The sequence below is a fragment of the Lycium ferocissimum genome, chromosome 7 (assembly GCF_029784015.1).
Source record: "Lycium ferocissimum isolate CSIRO_LF1 chromosome 7, AGI_CSIRO_Lferr_CH_V1, whole genome shotgun sequence".
In the NCBI taxonomy this organism is placed as follows: Eukaryota; Viridiplantae; Streptophyta; class Magnoliopsida; order Solanales; family Solanaceae; genus Lycium; species Lycium ferocissimum.
Genome location: NC_081348.1, coordinates 39760724 through 39773879, shown reverse-complemented (window position 1 = coordinate 39773879; position 13156 = coordinate 39760724). Strand labels below are relative to the sequence as shown.

Genomic DNA, 13156 nt, shown 5'->3' with positions numbered 1-13156 from the left:
TGATTTGATCAATATATATAATTGATTTTTGTAAGCACGTGCCTGGAAAATTTTACTATCTCTTTTATCTCAACAATAGTTATAACTAATTCATTTTTAAATTCATGAATATCTTTATACTCATCAAGCGTTTTCTCATAGAAAGAGACATAGATATAAATTTGTTACAAGCCTGCTAATCTTTTCTGTGATATTAGTACTTGTGCTTCTTACCACCGCGCGAAGCGCGGATAAATATACTAGTGATAAATTAAACCTTACAACTTGAGAATATAAAATAATAGCAGTTCTACTAGTGGAGTAGTAATGATAAGTTCACATTATTTAGTTACTTTCGTGCTTTCTAAGCACATTCCAGTATATAATGTTAAGAATTTAAATTACATTTTATAAACTAGCACGGTAAAAAATATTTGACTCGCTCAATGATTAAATTCAACAGGTTTCCGACCATCTTTGTTAAGTTTATCATCATCTCGTGCTTTGTGTATATATTAATTAGGTTTCCGACCATCTTTGTTAAGTTTATAATCATCTCGTGCTTTGTTAAGTTTAAAAATGCATCATTAAATAATTATGAATTCAAAGAATATATAAAAGGTAACCAAAACATACCAAATAATATCCATATAAAAGTTCATGATTAATTAACCAGAACTAATCATCATATTACCAAATATGTACAGAATATGACATTGTATTTGTCAACTCTTAAGAAAGAAGAATATGTGTAGCATATACAATGGAACATCTCTAAAAGCCTCCTAGGAAAAAATGTCTTCTTCGTCTCCAACCCTCCTAGGAAAAAATGTCTTCTTCGACTCCAACTTATTCTTTAGCATGTTCTGTTGCGTATACTTGCTTCACACTTTCTTCATCGACAAGCTCCGGTGTTCAAAAATTCTTTATCTGTTAAAAGAATAAGTTCATGTAAGTATAGTAACAAAACTCTCAATAGCTATTACTTAATTTTTCTCCTTTTCTTTTCCAGAACAGGTTAATGACAGATAAAGCAAACAAAACTTTAATGAATTGTCCAAATAAATTCATTCCACAAGAAAACTAAATTGATTGGAACTATCCAGAGAAAGCAAACACAACTTATTCAGAATGAGAACACCAACAACAATCAACATAGAATGAGAAGAAAAACTGAAACCAAGAGTAACCACACAAAAAGAGAAGCCAAAATAACTTCTAGGAACTGTCCAAATAGATTTATTTGACGAGAGAACTATCAACAGAAAGCAAACAAATATAGTTATTCATGCTGCAACATTGTCACAGTTAACATGACATATTGAACTTTATTTGGAACAAAATATCATAGCAAAACTATATTTCATATTAAATCAAAAGGATGTTTTCTTGGACTACTATGTCATCACAACTTGAAATATTTACCAACTGTTATCACCTTTACATTATGGGCTTTACACTAAGACGAGTCTTATCTTTTTACCAATAGATGTACATTTATGCCAAATACTTTTGTATATGCTTACTACTCATAGGATAAATGAGGGACAAGAAAAGCATGATAAACGAAAGAACTCCTGTGACCAATGAAATCTAAGTACTGCAGGTCTCATGAGTAACTCACGGATTAGATAAAGCCTCAACTTATCTGTATATAAATTTCTCTTGCCTACTACAAAATGGCAAATGATAATACTCAAGTGTTCAAACAAATAGGAAATACGGCTAACATAAATTGACCAAGCAAAAGAATTAGCTGTCAGTGACTAGAAAGTGACTTGAGGAAACCATTAGCTGAGAATAAAACATGATAATAAAAGGAACTGCAGCAGCTCCATGGTTCTCAAGAGTCTCGCACAAAGCTCCATGTTTTGCTCCATTCGTGTAAAACAGAGAAATAATAAATAGGGAGAGAGAGAGATTAGTAAAACAATTAAAAAAAATAAAAAATCAATGCTTGGCAGTATACTCCTATTCATCGATGTATAGACTCAAAAATAATCTCATTCTTTTCCTGAAAAGGACAAACAGACAACAGTCCTCCAACAAGAATACAGAATATATTTATGCATAAACACAATGAAGGATTATGAGTCAGAGATCAAAATCTCTATCCTAAATTATAGTATTTATTAAAGTACAAATTTTATCATTGGGTCTGGGAACCTAAGGCAAATTTTCTAAATGCAAGCTCGAATCCAATAATGCACTCCAAGTAAACAAGAGCTTTAATAACTCAAACTTACTAACAAAAGAACTTTCAAACAACAAGATAGGCTAAATCACGTAGCGGGAACATATTTCAAACAATCTTATTCGTATTACTTACTTATATGCTCATTTTCAAACCAACTAAGGGCTAAGACCTTACAGGAACTTATTAGCACAAAAATAATTCTTATTGGTTTTCTAGAAATACACTTCAAACTTACTGGACTATCAAATTCATTTCTAGTATAACACAGGCTCTAAAGTGGTTGTCCAAATATGTTCTTGAATGTCAACAAAGTGAATCAAGATAAAGATTTACATAAATAAGTTTTTCATCAAATAAAGGTCTGACTAAGCCATTTAGACCAGTTTTAAAACTCGCACGTATCAGACAATTGTAGTGACATTTCAGTCATAAAGAAGCATACCTTTTGCGTTGGATAATGGGTCCATTAGAAACATATAGTAAATCAAGCATGTATTCATCATACAAGGGAAAAAATGAAACAGAAAAAAAATGAGATACAATATTTCTTAATAGAAAATGAGCTAGAATTGCAGAGGATTAAGATATATCCACACTAGCATAGCGTAGCTCGGATTGTTAACAACAAGCCCTTAGAAGACAAACCCAAATGTCTAATACATTTTTAAACTTAGCAAATATAAATCAACCACATATTACTTCAAAGATTCGTATAACTTCATGTCAAATGATTCCGGTGATGATTTCTCTTAACAGAATCCATATGGCATGACTTGAACACCTCACTTTGCAATTTTTTTAACATAATCTTCCACAAAAAGAGTAGCAACTTGAAGAGTACCTTAATGTAGGAGTTTAAAATAAAAATCGGCTCGTCATTAAGAAAAAATAAAGTTTCATGTTGGTTTAAGGACTTGAGCCATAGTCCTTAACTTCCCACGAGTCATGAATTAACTTGGAGAGAGTTCGAAATATATATGTGTATAAGCAGTCAAGTATGGTAAATGTAGACACTCACTAGTTTTCAAAGTACATAACAAGCTAATGTAAGGTGTGACACCATAGAGCCTATACGTTCTTGGCACAACCAAGTAGTCAGAATACAAATACAGCTAAAAATGATTTCTAACAACACCGATATGCAGGATGGACATACAAATTATTCTCTATTACTTATGGGTTTTAAAAATCCCCCAGAAAAACATAAGCATAGGATTTCTAATATCTGAACATGTCCTGAAGCCATGAAGTATCATACAAGAAGGAAATATGCATCTCTTAAATAGAAAAAACTTCCTAGAGTCATGATTTCTAGTCTATCAAATAAAACCTGAAAGCATTTCTGCCCGTAAATAGCATGAGAGTTCATTTATGAATTAAATAAGAAACAGAAAATGATGATTCCATTCAACGGATGATTTAAAGGTAAATACAAGAAAACTTAGCAAAAATCAAGTCCAGGTAAGACACATAAAGTCCAGTTAAACATAAAAATAATGATTAACTTATCATTGTAAATAACATATAAAAGAAAGCACTAGATCGAGTATCCATCCACAGATCATATGAGCTATATCTAAACCCATGAATCCATAATATTTCGAAGATACTCTGGACAGCCAAAATGATAATGTCATATAATGCGAGTTTACAAGATAAGACCAAGAAGTTTGAGATCCCAATCAAATATCAAGTGCGCACCAGCAACCTATTCGAGTAGAAGCTCCACTTGATACTATATTATGGTGTAAGAAATTTCTCAACATTGTCCTGAATAGGTCGACGGGCATATGACTAAAACTAAAAAGATACGGAAACAACTAAAAGATCCAGCAATGTAAAACAAACTAGCAATTAACACCACATAATTAATACGATTGAATATGGATACAGTTGCAATCAAGTTTTCCTGTTGATCTTCAATTGTCAAAAGCATCTAAAATCTAGATACACATCTCACCTAATTGTTTTAATATAAGAAAATCAGAAAGAAGAAACAAAAGCGAGAAAACCTCCACATTCTTGCGGAAGTTGATAGTTCAATTTATCTTTAGACATAGAGTATAGCATACATGTTCGTTTTCTCACCACTAGGAAATTGGAGGTTCAACCACATTTTTTTTAATGATACACAAGCTTCCCTTCTACTTGGGATGTCACTGATTGAGTAGAAACACCAAATGAAGTAGGTCACGCTAGTTGTTTTGACAATATAATACTATATCAATTCACTTTTACTTTTATGAAAATCTAAAGTGGAATGCAAAATCATCAGGAAACATAATATTAATTAAAGTAGAAGACCACAATTTACACTCACCCTTTCCATGTGATTGAGAAGTGCAACACTATAAGTCTCAAATTAAAAATTAACCTAGAACTTTAAATTTGAAAAAAAAAAAAAATCTACAAAATAGTATGCAAACTAGAAGAAGCCTAGAATTATAGATCTCAAAATCCAGATCATCATAAATCACCAATAATCAAGATATACCCATTTATACTTCTATTTATAAAAGCAGCAGTAGATGAATTGCCTCTAAGAGGCTTACTTCGTTTAACTCTAGCATTCTTCAAATTCATCAGACGATTCTTCAGTTAAAAGAACCAAGGAAAAACTAAAAAATTATATTCGCACTTACGGAAAAGAAATTGATAACCAATTACCACAAACTAGCGACGCACTAATATGTGTGTGTGTGTGTGTGTGTGTGTGTGTGAATTAGGGCTAGAGAGAGACCTGGAAAAGTGAATTGTTACTTGTGGTGTTAGAGACATGGGCGTTTTTGTTGATGACCAATTTGAAACCCTCGGTGTTGTCCAGTTTCATAATGTAATTATATCACATACAAGAATCGAGAGGTTGACTGATCACCCGATTTCGCATGACCAAGATGAAGGCGGTATTGGAGATTAGGGCTCTCAGACAAATTCTGATTTGGAAGAGAAGGAATGGGGGTTTCCACAAGTAGGAGATTGTAATTAAACCAAAAAAAAAAAAAAAAGTCTAGCCAAATAATAAAAGAATTTGTTAGATTAGCAAAAATAAACAGATCTGGCGCTGTTTTATCTAAGTTTTAACGACCGATATAACTACCTTCAAAGACCGGAATTTATCCTTTCGTTGTCTCTAATTTAGAAATTCATTTCAACGACCGGAAAAATATCTTGTCGTTATAAACACACTTATAACGACTGGATTTATGGCCCCTCGTTAGGAAGTGGTCGTTAAAAGTGAGATTTCTTGTAGTATAGATGTTTTAGTCTAACATAAGTTTGAGAGTTTTTTCCCTTTGACATTTAAAGTTACAACTCATTCTCCGACAAGAGGGGGTTGCTCAGATGGTAAGCGCCCTCCACTTTCAACGCGAAGGTTGCGAGTTCGAGTCACCAAAGGAGCAAAGGAGGAAGCTCGTGGGGGAAGGGGAGAAAAAAAATTATATAAAAAAAAAAAAAAACAACTCATTCTCCAAGTTTTATCGTTTAAACACAATTTTGCAAGTTATTTGATATGTAAGGAACTTGAATATGTCACTTCAAGCAAATGTGAATTTTTTTTTTTCTTTTTTCCATCCAAATGTCAGGTATTCACATCAGGGGGAAGGGGGTTGACAACACCAACTCATGTCATGTAAAGCTCATTAAAAGAGAAAAGAACTCTCTACCAGGTAGATTTTTTTCCATTCTCAAAGTTAGAATTCTTGCCTTCTGGTTAAGGATGGAGGGATTATATCCATCCCAGCACACCCTTGATCGTAAGCAAAATTGATTTTAATATATCTTAACACGACTTCTTTCATTTCTCATGGTGAAAGTATTTCCCAAAAACATTTACCAAGATACATGTTATAGACCTATATCTTTTGCCATCCTTAAATGTATACCATTTTAATGTTTGAATTTTTTTTAGATTTAATTTTGATATTTTAATTTTATTTCTTTCACGTTCATGCTAGTTAGCTTATTTCCACAATAAACTGATTATACTTTTCATACATAGTGCTGATAATGTATTGAACTTTCTTTTGCATGCACGTATCATAAAGATTAAGTAAAAGACTGTTATAATTAAATTAAGTCTTGAATATTAAATATTAATTGTGGTTAATTAACCGGAAATTTCTATTCCCTCTATCAAATACTCCATATTAACAATAATAAATTTTATAGTTAATAAGTTCTATCTCTCAATATTTCTAAATTTTCTTTGTCTTTTTCTTGTATGTTTATGTAGTAATTTTTTATTGTCTCAACTTCCATGAATGTTATTAATCAAAGTAAATAGTGTACACAAACCACCATCATATTATCTACATATCGACAAACTTACACAAAATAATCACATATTTTATGTATGTAACAATATCTTATAAGTAAATAATTATAATTAAATCACAGTCTCGAATATTGAATACTGCGGTTAATTAATTTCAATATGATATTAATTTTTTAAAATTAATTAATTAATTAATTGAAAGCTTCTTCTGCATGTCTAAATATCCAATATTTTATATTAATAGTAATCACTTCTATAGTTAATTTTTTATATTGCTCTCGCTATTCATTTTATTCTTCGCTAAATGTATGTGTGTGCAATAATATTTAGGAATTATTTTAGAGACTTCCCTTCAAGTTTGTGTCTATAATACTGACCTCCCTTGTGATTTGAAATATAATACTCCCTTATTTTAATTTTCTTGTAACAATACTTGATTTAAATGACAAAATTAAGTAATATTCCTATATTATCTTTGTGGTGCACTTCGTAATACTATATTTTCAACACAGATACTCCTTCAAATATTCTCTACCTTACTTAGTTCGTGTAATAATATCAAAATTCCTACAAATAATAAGATAAAATGGAAACAAATCCTCTACTTTATGCTTGGCTTTTAATCATTTTAAATGAATATAGTGGGAATAACAATGGTTTTAATAGCATTGCAAATATTTTTTCATGAAATTGTATTACACACTAACCTCTGTTAATCAATAGATAAATATTTGGCCTTCAACATGATCATGGATATAGTGTCAAAATGTGCAACTGTTGTGATATTCCTTTAAACTGCTTCGTTTGTCTAGATATCGCTTGCCGAATTGTTGCCGAAAGATTAATACAACATATATATCCTCTTTTTAAGTCTAACTTATTTTTGGAACCTCGCAATCTTTCATACTGATTTGCAAGTAGAGATTGGATTTCTTCTTTCTGTAACATAACCATGAAAAGTTCTCTCAAGAGAATCCCCTTTTTGGCTTCCTCGGGTTTTGATTCTTTATTAAATTGTTTTGTTTGCATATGCTCTGTAGAAAACAATTTTGCTTATATGGTGAAATTAAACTTCTAATTCCTGGTAAGATTTGATTAGTAGTTATCACTTTGGGTTGTTTGTTTTGGTTTGGGATATTCGAAAGCTTTGGTCTGATGAAATTTGGAGTTATTTTGTGTTTTTGAAAATATTTGTTTCAACTCTAAAAGTTGCCAACGAATGCAGAATTATTTTGAAAGAAAATGCATTTTAACTCTATATATTAGTTACACAATTGAAAGGGCACAACCTTTTAAGAGAGGACACTACATTTTAATTTCTTTTTTTAATTATTTAAATATTATTATTAAGGGCATTTTAGTAATTTAATTTTTAAGTTTAGAAGTTGATGCTTTTAATATAATATAGATAGATAGATTTTGAGAAGGAACTCATTATTGATGTTTAACAATGTTCTTAAGCAAAGGGAATGTTTTAGTTAAATTCAAAGGTTCAATTACTTAGTGACGGCAATGAATAGGATTTTTCCTCAAACACAAACACCAAATGTTTATGTAGTCACTTTTTCCCCTTCTTTACCAAACTACTTTTTACGAACAATTGAACATACATTCCTTTTCAACGGCCTTGACAAATTAAGAAGATCAAGAAACTTTGTGCATAAAAATTGATGACAAAGAATTATGAACGTAACCCATTCTTGTAAATCCTCTGAGGCCTTTTTTTAGTTTTCGTTTAAACATGAATTATTATCCTCCAAATGATGGTAAGTGATTAAATTTTGTACTCTTTGTGTATGTAAGCAAAGCTTTTTTTCTTAAACCGTTCAGAGTGGTAAATATCTAGTAGAGAGTGGCATGATAAGAGACAAATAGGAGTAACTTTAGATTTGAAATTGTAACTTCTAATAAATCAACATTCATTATTTACTTTTTTATTTGATGATTATGATATTCTTTTAAGAAATGACTGACCAAATTAGTTTAAGTTTACAATTTGATCATGAAACATAACAAGAATTAAATTTAGAAAATTGAGATTGAAAGCTTATTACTAATTCGTTTCATAAAGGTATAAACTCGTCCAATCTACTAAATTTAACGGGTTGGGTGAGTGATCATTTAAAGACTGACAAGATGATCAGGTTGAGGTATGCCCCAATTAAAGATAAAATTGCCCGAATTGGCCTTCAAATGGGCTAGTCTTTAATTTTTCCCCTTTAGCAATCGAACTTGTGCCTAGTGGTACATAAGTTTTTTAAGGGAAAAAGTTATGCGGGTCATCACTTGTATTATGATGCGAAAATATAAACTTATACTCCACACAAAAGTTGTTTGTTATGAGGGGATAAAATTTAAAGACAAACACAAAATAGGAACAAAGGTTCAAATGACCCCGAATTAAATCGTGAAAAAGCTACATGGGCTGCTACCAAAGCCCAAATCAGCCCAATTTGTCAAATTTGAAACTATAAGTTATCTGCGTTGACATCCTTGATCGGGCCCATGAAACCCACTGGCGTAAGTCTTGAAATTAAAATGAGTTCGTTTAGACGTTTAGCCTGTTTTGTTAACACTACAATTCTATTACTGATGGATAAATGATTAGCATGTTAATACTGATAATACCAGTATCATGGTCGCATTACGCATTGCTCAAAACCAATTGATTGGAATGAACAAAATGGGGATATTATTATTATTAGTAGACTTATCTTGTTGTAGAACTTACTCATTCAACTCTCTTGAAGCTAGTAGAAGTTCAAGAAAAGTAATTCTAAACGTTCTTTAATTTGTTCTATGACTTTCTGTAACCGGAACATTTCCAACCATTGACATATAATGTATTGGGGAGTAGTTTAAAGGGATATACAATACAGTAGCAGCATTTATTTTTGGTCATACTCCATATGTTTCACTTTATATATATGACATGGTTTAATTGAACACAAAGTTTAACTTAAAAAGGAAGATTTTTGACATTTATTATGTTCAATCTCTCTCGGTCTCAAAATAAGTGTCACCTTGGCAAAAACAATTTGTCCCAATTTAAGGGTTATCTTAGGAATCCAAGACAAAACTTGGCAAGTATTCCAATCATGCCTAGCCATCTTTAATATTGCTCAATTCTTTAAAAAAAAATCTAATAAATAGGGGTAATTTAGTAAACTCCACTTTGTATTTATTGATTTCTTAATGGGCGTGATTTTTGCTAAAGTGAAACTTATTTTTGGACTAAGGGAGTATGTCATAACATTTATGTGGAACGTGGAAATAAAACTTTTAATTTTTTTTGTCATAAGCGTAATATAATAGTATTAATATTTGTGTGGCTAAAAAGTTTGTCATTAAAGTTAAAATTGAAAGTTCAAGCTAAATTTTGAAAATTTACAATTTTTTTTGGAATGACTAATAAGAAAATTTATGACAATCTTTTTTGACGGAGGGAGTTTTAAAGAACTTATTGATTAACCACTTAAATTGGTTCGCTTGAGTAGCAAGTAGTGGCGGAGTTAGATTTTCACTTAGAAGATTCAATTACAAAAAAGTAAATACACGAAAAAGTCACAAGGAATACAACATATGTATAAAAAATAATTTAATTTTATATATACAATATAATTTTCTAAGGTTCGGATAAATTCCTTGGATCCTAGCTCCGCCCCTTGCTGCAAGGGGCGTTGTTTTGTGGCTTTTTGCTATTAGTCCGTTTTTGTAGCTTTTTTTTATTTTATTTTTTAAAATACTCCATTTGGGTTTAATTAATGGAGGAGGAAGCAATATATGAGGAAGGCTTTACTGGACTATTTTTATTTTATTTTATGAAGAGATCAAAATATATATATATAAGTATTCGGAATTTAGTACTTCATCTGTCGGAACTTATGTTAGTTTAGATTATTTTGTACAGGTCTTCGTCAAAGGCCTTAGAGTATGTCCGCTTTTGCTGTGTTAAATTAATACTCTGTTTGGTTGAACGGAGGAAGAATACGAAGGCTTTACTAGCCTGGTTGAATTATTTTTATCGACGACATCAGTACTAAATTTAAATAATTATTATTGGTCTGGAATATATTCCCAATTGAAACCAAAATATCAGAAATTGTCCGTTTGTTAGCTGTTTAAATGGACTACTTGTGATTTCTTTTGTAATTTTGAGATATGAGCTAACTAACCCCGATTTAATCGACGTAAGTTTGTAACAACAACTCTTAGAAATGTGTTTGGCGAGATTATATCTTACTAGCTTTCCTCCAGGACATGCCCATGGATAAAGTAATATGGATTCAAGTTAGATGTGTATAAGCATACTAATGTGGAATTTTTCAACAAGGATAATAATCTGATATGTAAGTGGATAATATAGAAGATATGTAAAGAAAACAAATGAATTTTTTTCATATGTTTGATATGAAATTCCCTTACAATTAAACAGAGAAGAAAATGACTGTACAAAAGATTTCATGTGTTTTTGTTAACAGATTTTATGTGTTATTTTTTTATCAATCTCACCCGAACCGTCTCAGTTTTTCTCTGAAGAGGAGTTTGGTGAAAAAAGAAATCATATAACTTGAATATTATTTGACTTTTGACCGCAGTTTGCAGAGCCTCCATTTAGGGATCTAATAATGTGCATAAAAATTTCATTTCCCATTCTCCTTGCAGGGAATTTTCTCGGAATACAGAAAGTAAGTCTTTTACTTTTATTTTTATTATTGGTTAAGAGAGAGTAAGTCATCTATATCAGTGTAGAGATATATAAATACTTATAAGTTTAATTATTTAGACTTGATTTACAAAAGCATTAGAATATCATGAAGGGCGATGTTATTTTAACAGAGAATATATATATATATATAAATCTCTTGACATGATCTTTATTCCATCATCACAAAAGTATTAAAAAATTTGTCGTTTATTGACATGATCCTTAAAAAAATTCTCCTGGCATGATTAATCTCTATGATGCATTATTGAAATAAATCTCTTCCTGTGGTTAGTTTGACATCAACGGGTCTTGTCTGCTAGGTCTTTGAAATTGAAAACCAAATTGCACACGAGGAACAATTACTAGAATGATGGGTACTGCTTCAGGATGCTGACAAGTAACTAGGTAGTATCACCAAAACCACATTTTCCTTTTAAATTAAGCAGCATTCATATACCATGGAGCGTTGTGATGAGATGGATAGAATTTATTTATTCTTACGTAGATGTCTTGTATTCAAGCTATGAAGAAAAATATATCAACAGGAAGTTATTTTCTCCTTAATGAACCATATACATACGCGTGTCCAAATTAATCGACTGCAAAGACCTAAAGCGAGTACAACTACTGGGCGGAACAAAAAACAAAGAATCATTTATGTGGTTGGTCAGTTTAATAAATGAATTGAAACCATTTATTGATTGCTCTTAAATGTACCACATTTTCCTTTTGCTTACTGTCACTGTCAACATTGACAACTTTTTTCAAATTTCGTCTGAAAGCGAAACTAGGGAAACATATGTAGCTGCTAACACAATTTTGAAATGTCACACGGTATTTTCTTTTTTCGTGATGACGTTTAATTGAACATAAAGTTTTAACAAGAAAAAAAATAAAACTTGTAACATGCCATAGATATTTCTATTACTCTATTTTTTTTTATTGGTAAACTGTGAAAAATTACCATGATCAAACAAAAAACAACAATACAAACTAAAGAGCACCTAACAACCGATATATACCAACTTCTAGGAAGAGTGCAAAGGAAAGATAAGCCTCAAGTGCTATAAATAATTTTATCAAGGATAAAATAAGAAAGTTAAATTTAAATTTTTTCAGATCCAGCTAATGATCCTTTTGCCTTCAATGTTATGATACTATTAACAAGTCAAATCTTGGTTTTTTTTTTTTTTTTTTTTTTTTTGAGTTGGGTTGGGCAATACTGTGGGGGATACAATACAACCACAAGCTCAAAGACGAGTACTACACCGTAGGTAGCTGACACTTGGTTGGTCTAAGTCAGCTTTTGCAAATTTTCTGTACTTTCTTTGGGTTGAATGAAAGATGAAGGAGACTTTCCGAATTTCTTTATGATGAGATCATGAGTAGCTATGTCTAACACTCTATTAGACTAATTTTTTTTTGGGTCCGATAGACTAATTATTGTTATTGGTTGGAAATATTATTTCCAATTGTGATATAAATATGGAAGTTGTAGTACTCCGTGAGTACTCTCCATCTGTTGGAACTTTAACCGTGATAATTATTATTCGTTGGAAATACTTTATTTTGGGTCCGATATGGTTGCTTGGCTTATTTAACTCTTTGTCAAATGCATGTCCCTTGAGTAACCACCCACAACGGGTGCGTTAGCTTTACAACTTGATGAATGATGAATTAAAAAAAAAATGTCCCTTGAGTAAATTTGATAGAGGATGAGCACGTTAGACTTTTTTTAAAAAAAGGGCATGCCCCTTGCGTATTTACTAGTACTATTTAGAAACATTCGTCTTTATGACTAGTAGTTTAGATGAAAAAGAAAGAGGGAAATAACATAGAGGGAGTCAGAACTTTAATAATAGTGATAATTTTTGTTATAATTAAACTAATGATGATCGTTATTATAATGGGATAAGCAAAGAGAAGGTGATGCCTGTCCTAACAATAAGTTAACTAACAATTAACAATCTTTCTAGTGGACAGGCACATAAATATA

The 13156-nt window shown here is 31.1% G+C and overlaps 1 long non-coding RNA gene across 1 annotated transcript; it reads right to left on the bottom strand.

Moving 5' to 3' along the window:
• Positions 1-1920: 1920 nt before the first annotated feature.
• Positions 1921-4848, bottom strand: LOC132064962 (uncharacterized). The gene is made up of 2 exons (XR_009416669.1): positions 2584-4848; positions 1921-2094 (listed from the first exon to the last, which is right to left on the bottom strand). It is a non-coding gene; the product is annotated as an uncharacterized LOC132064962 (long non-coding RNA).
• Positions 4849-13156: the final 8308 nt, after the last annotated feature.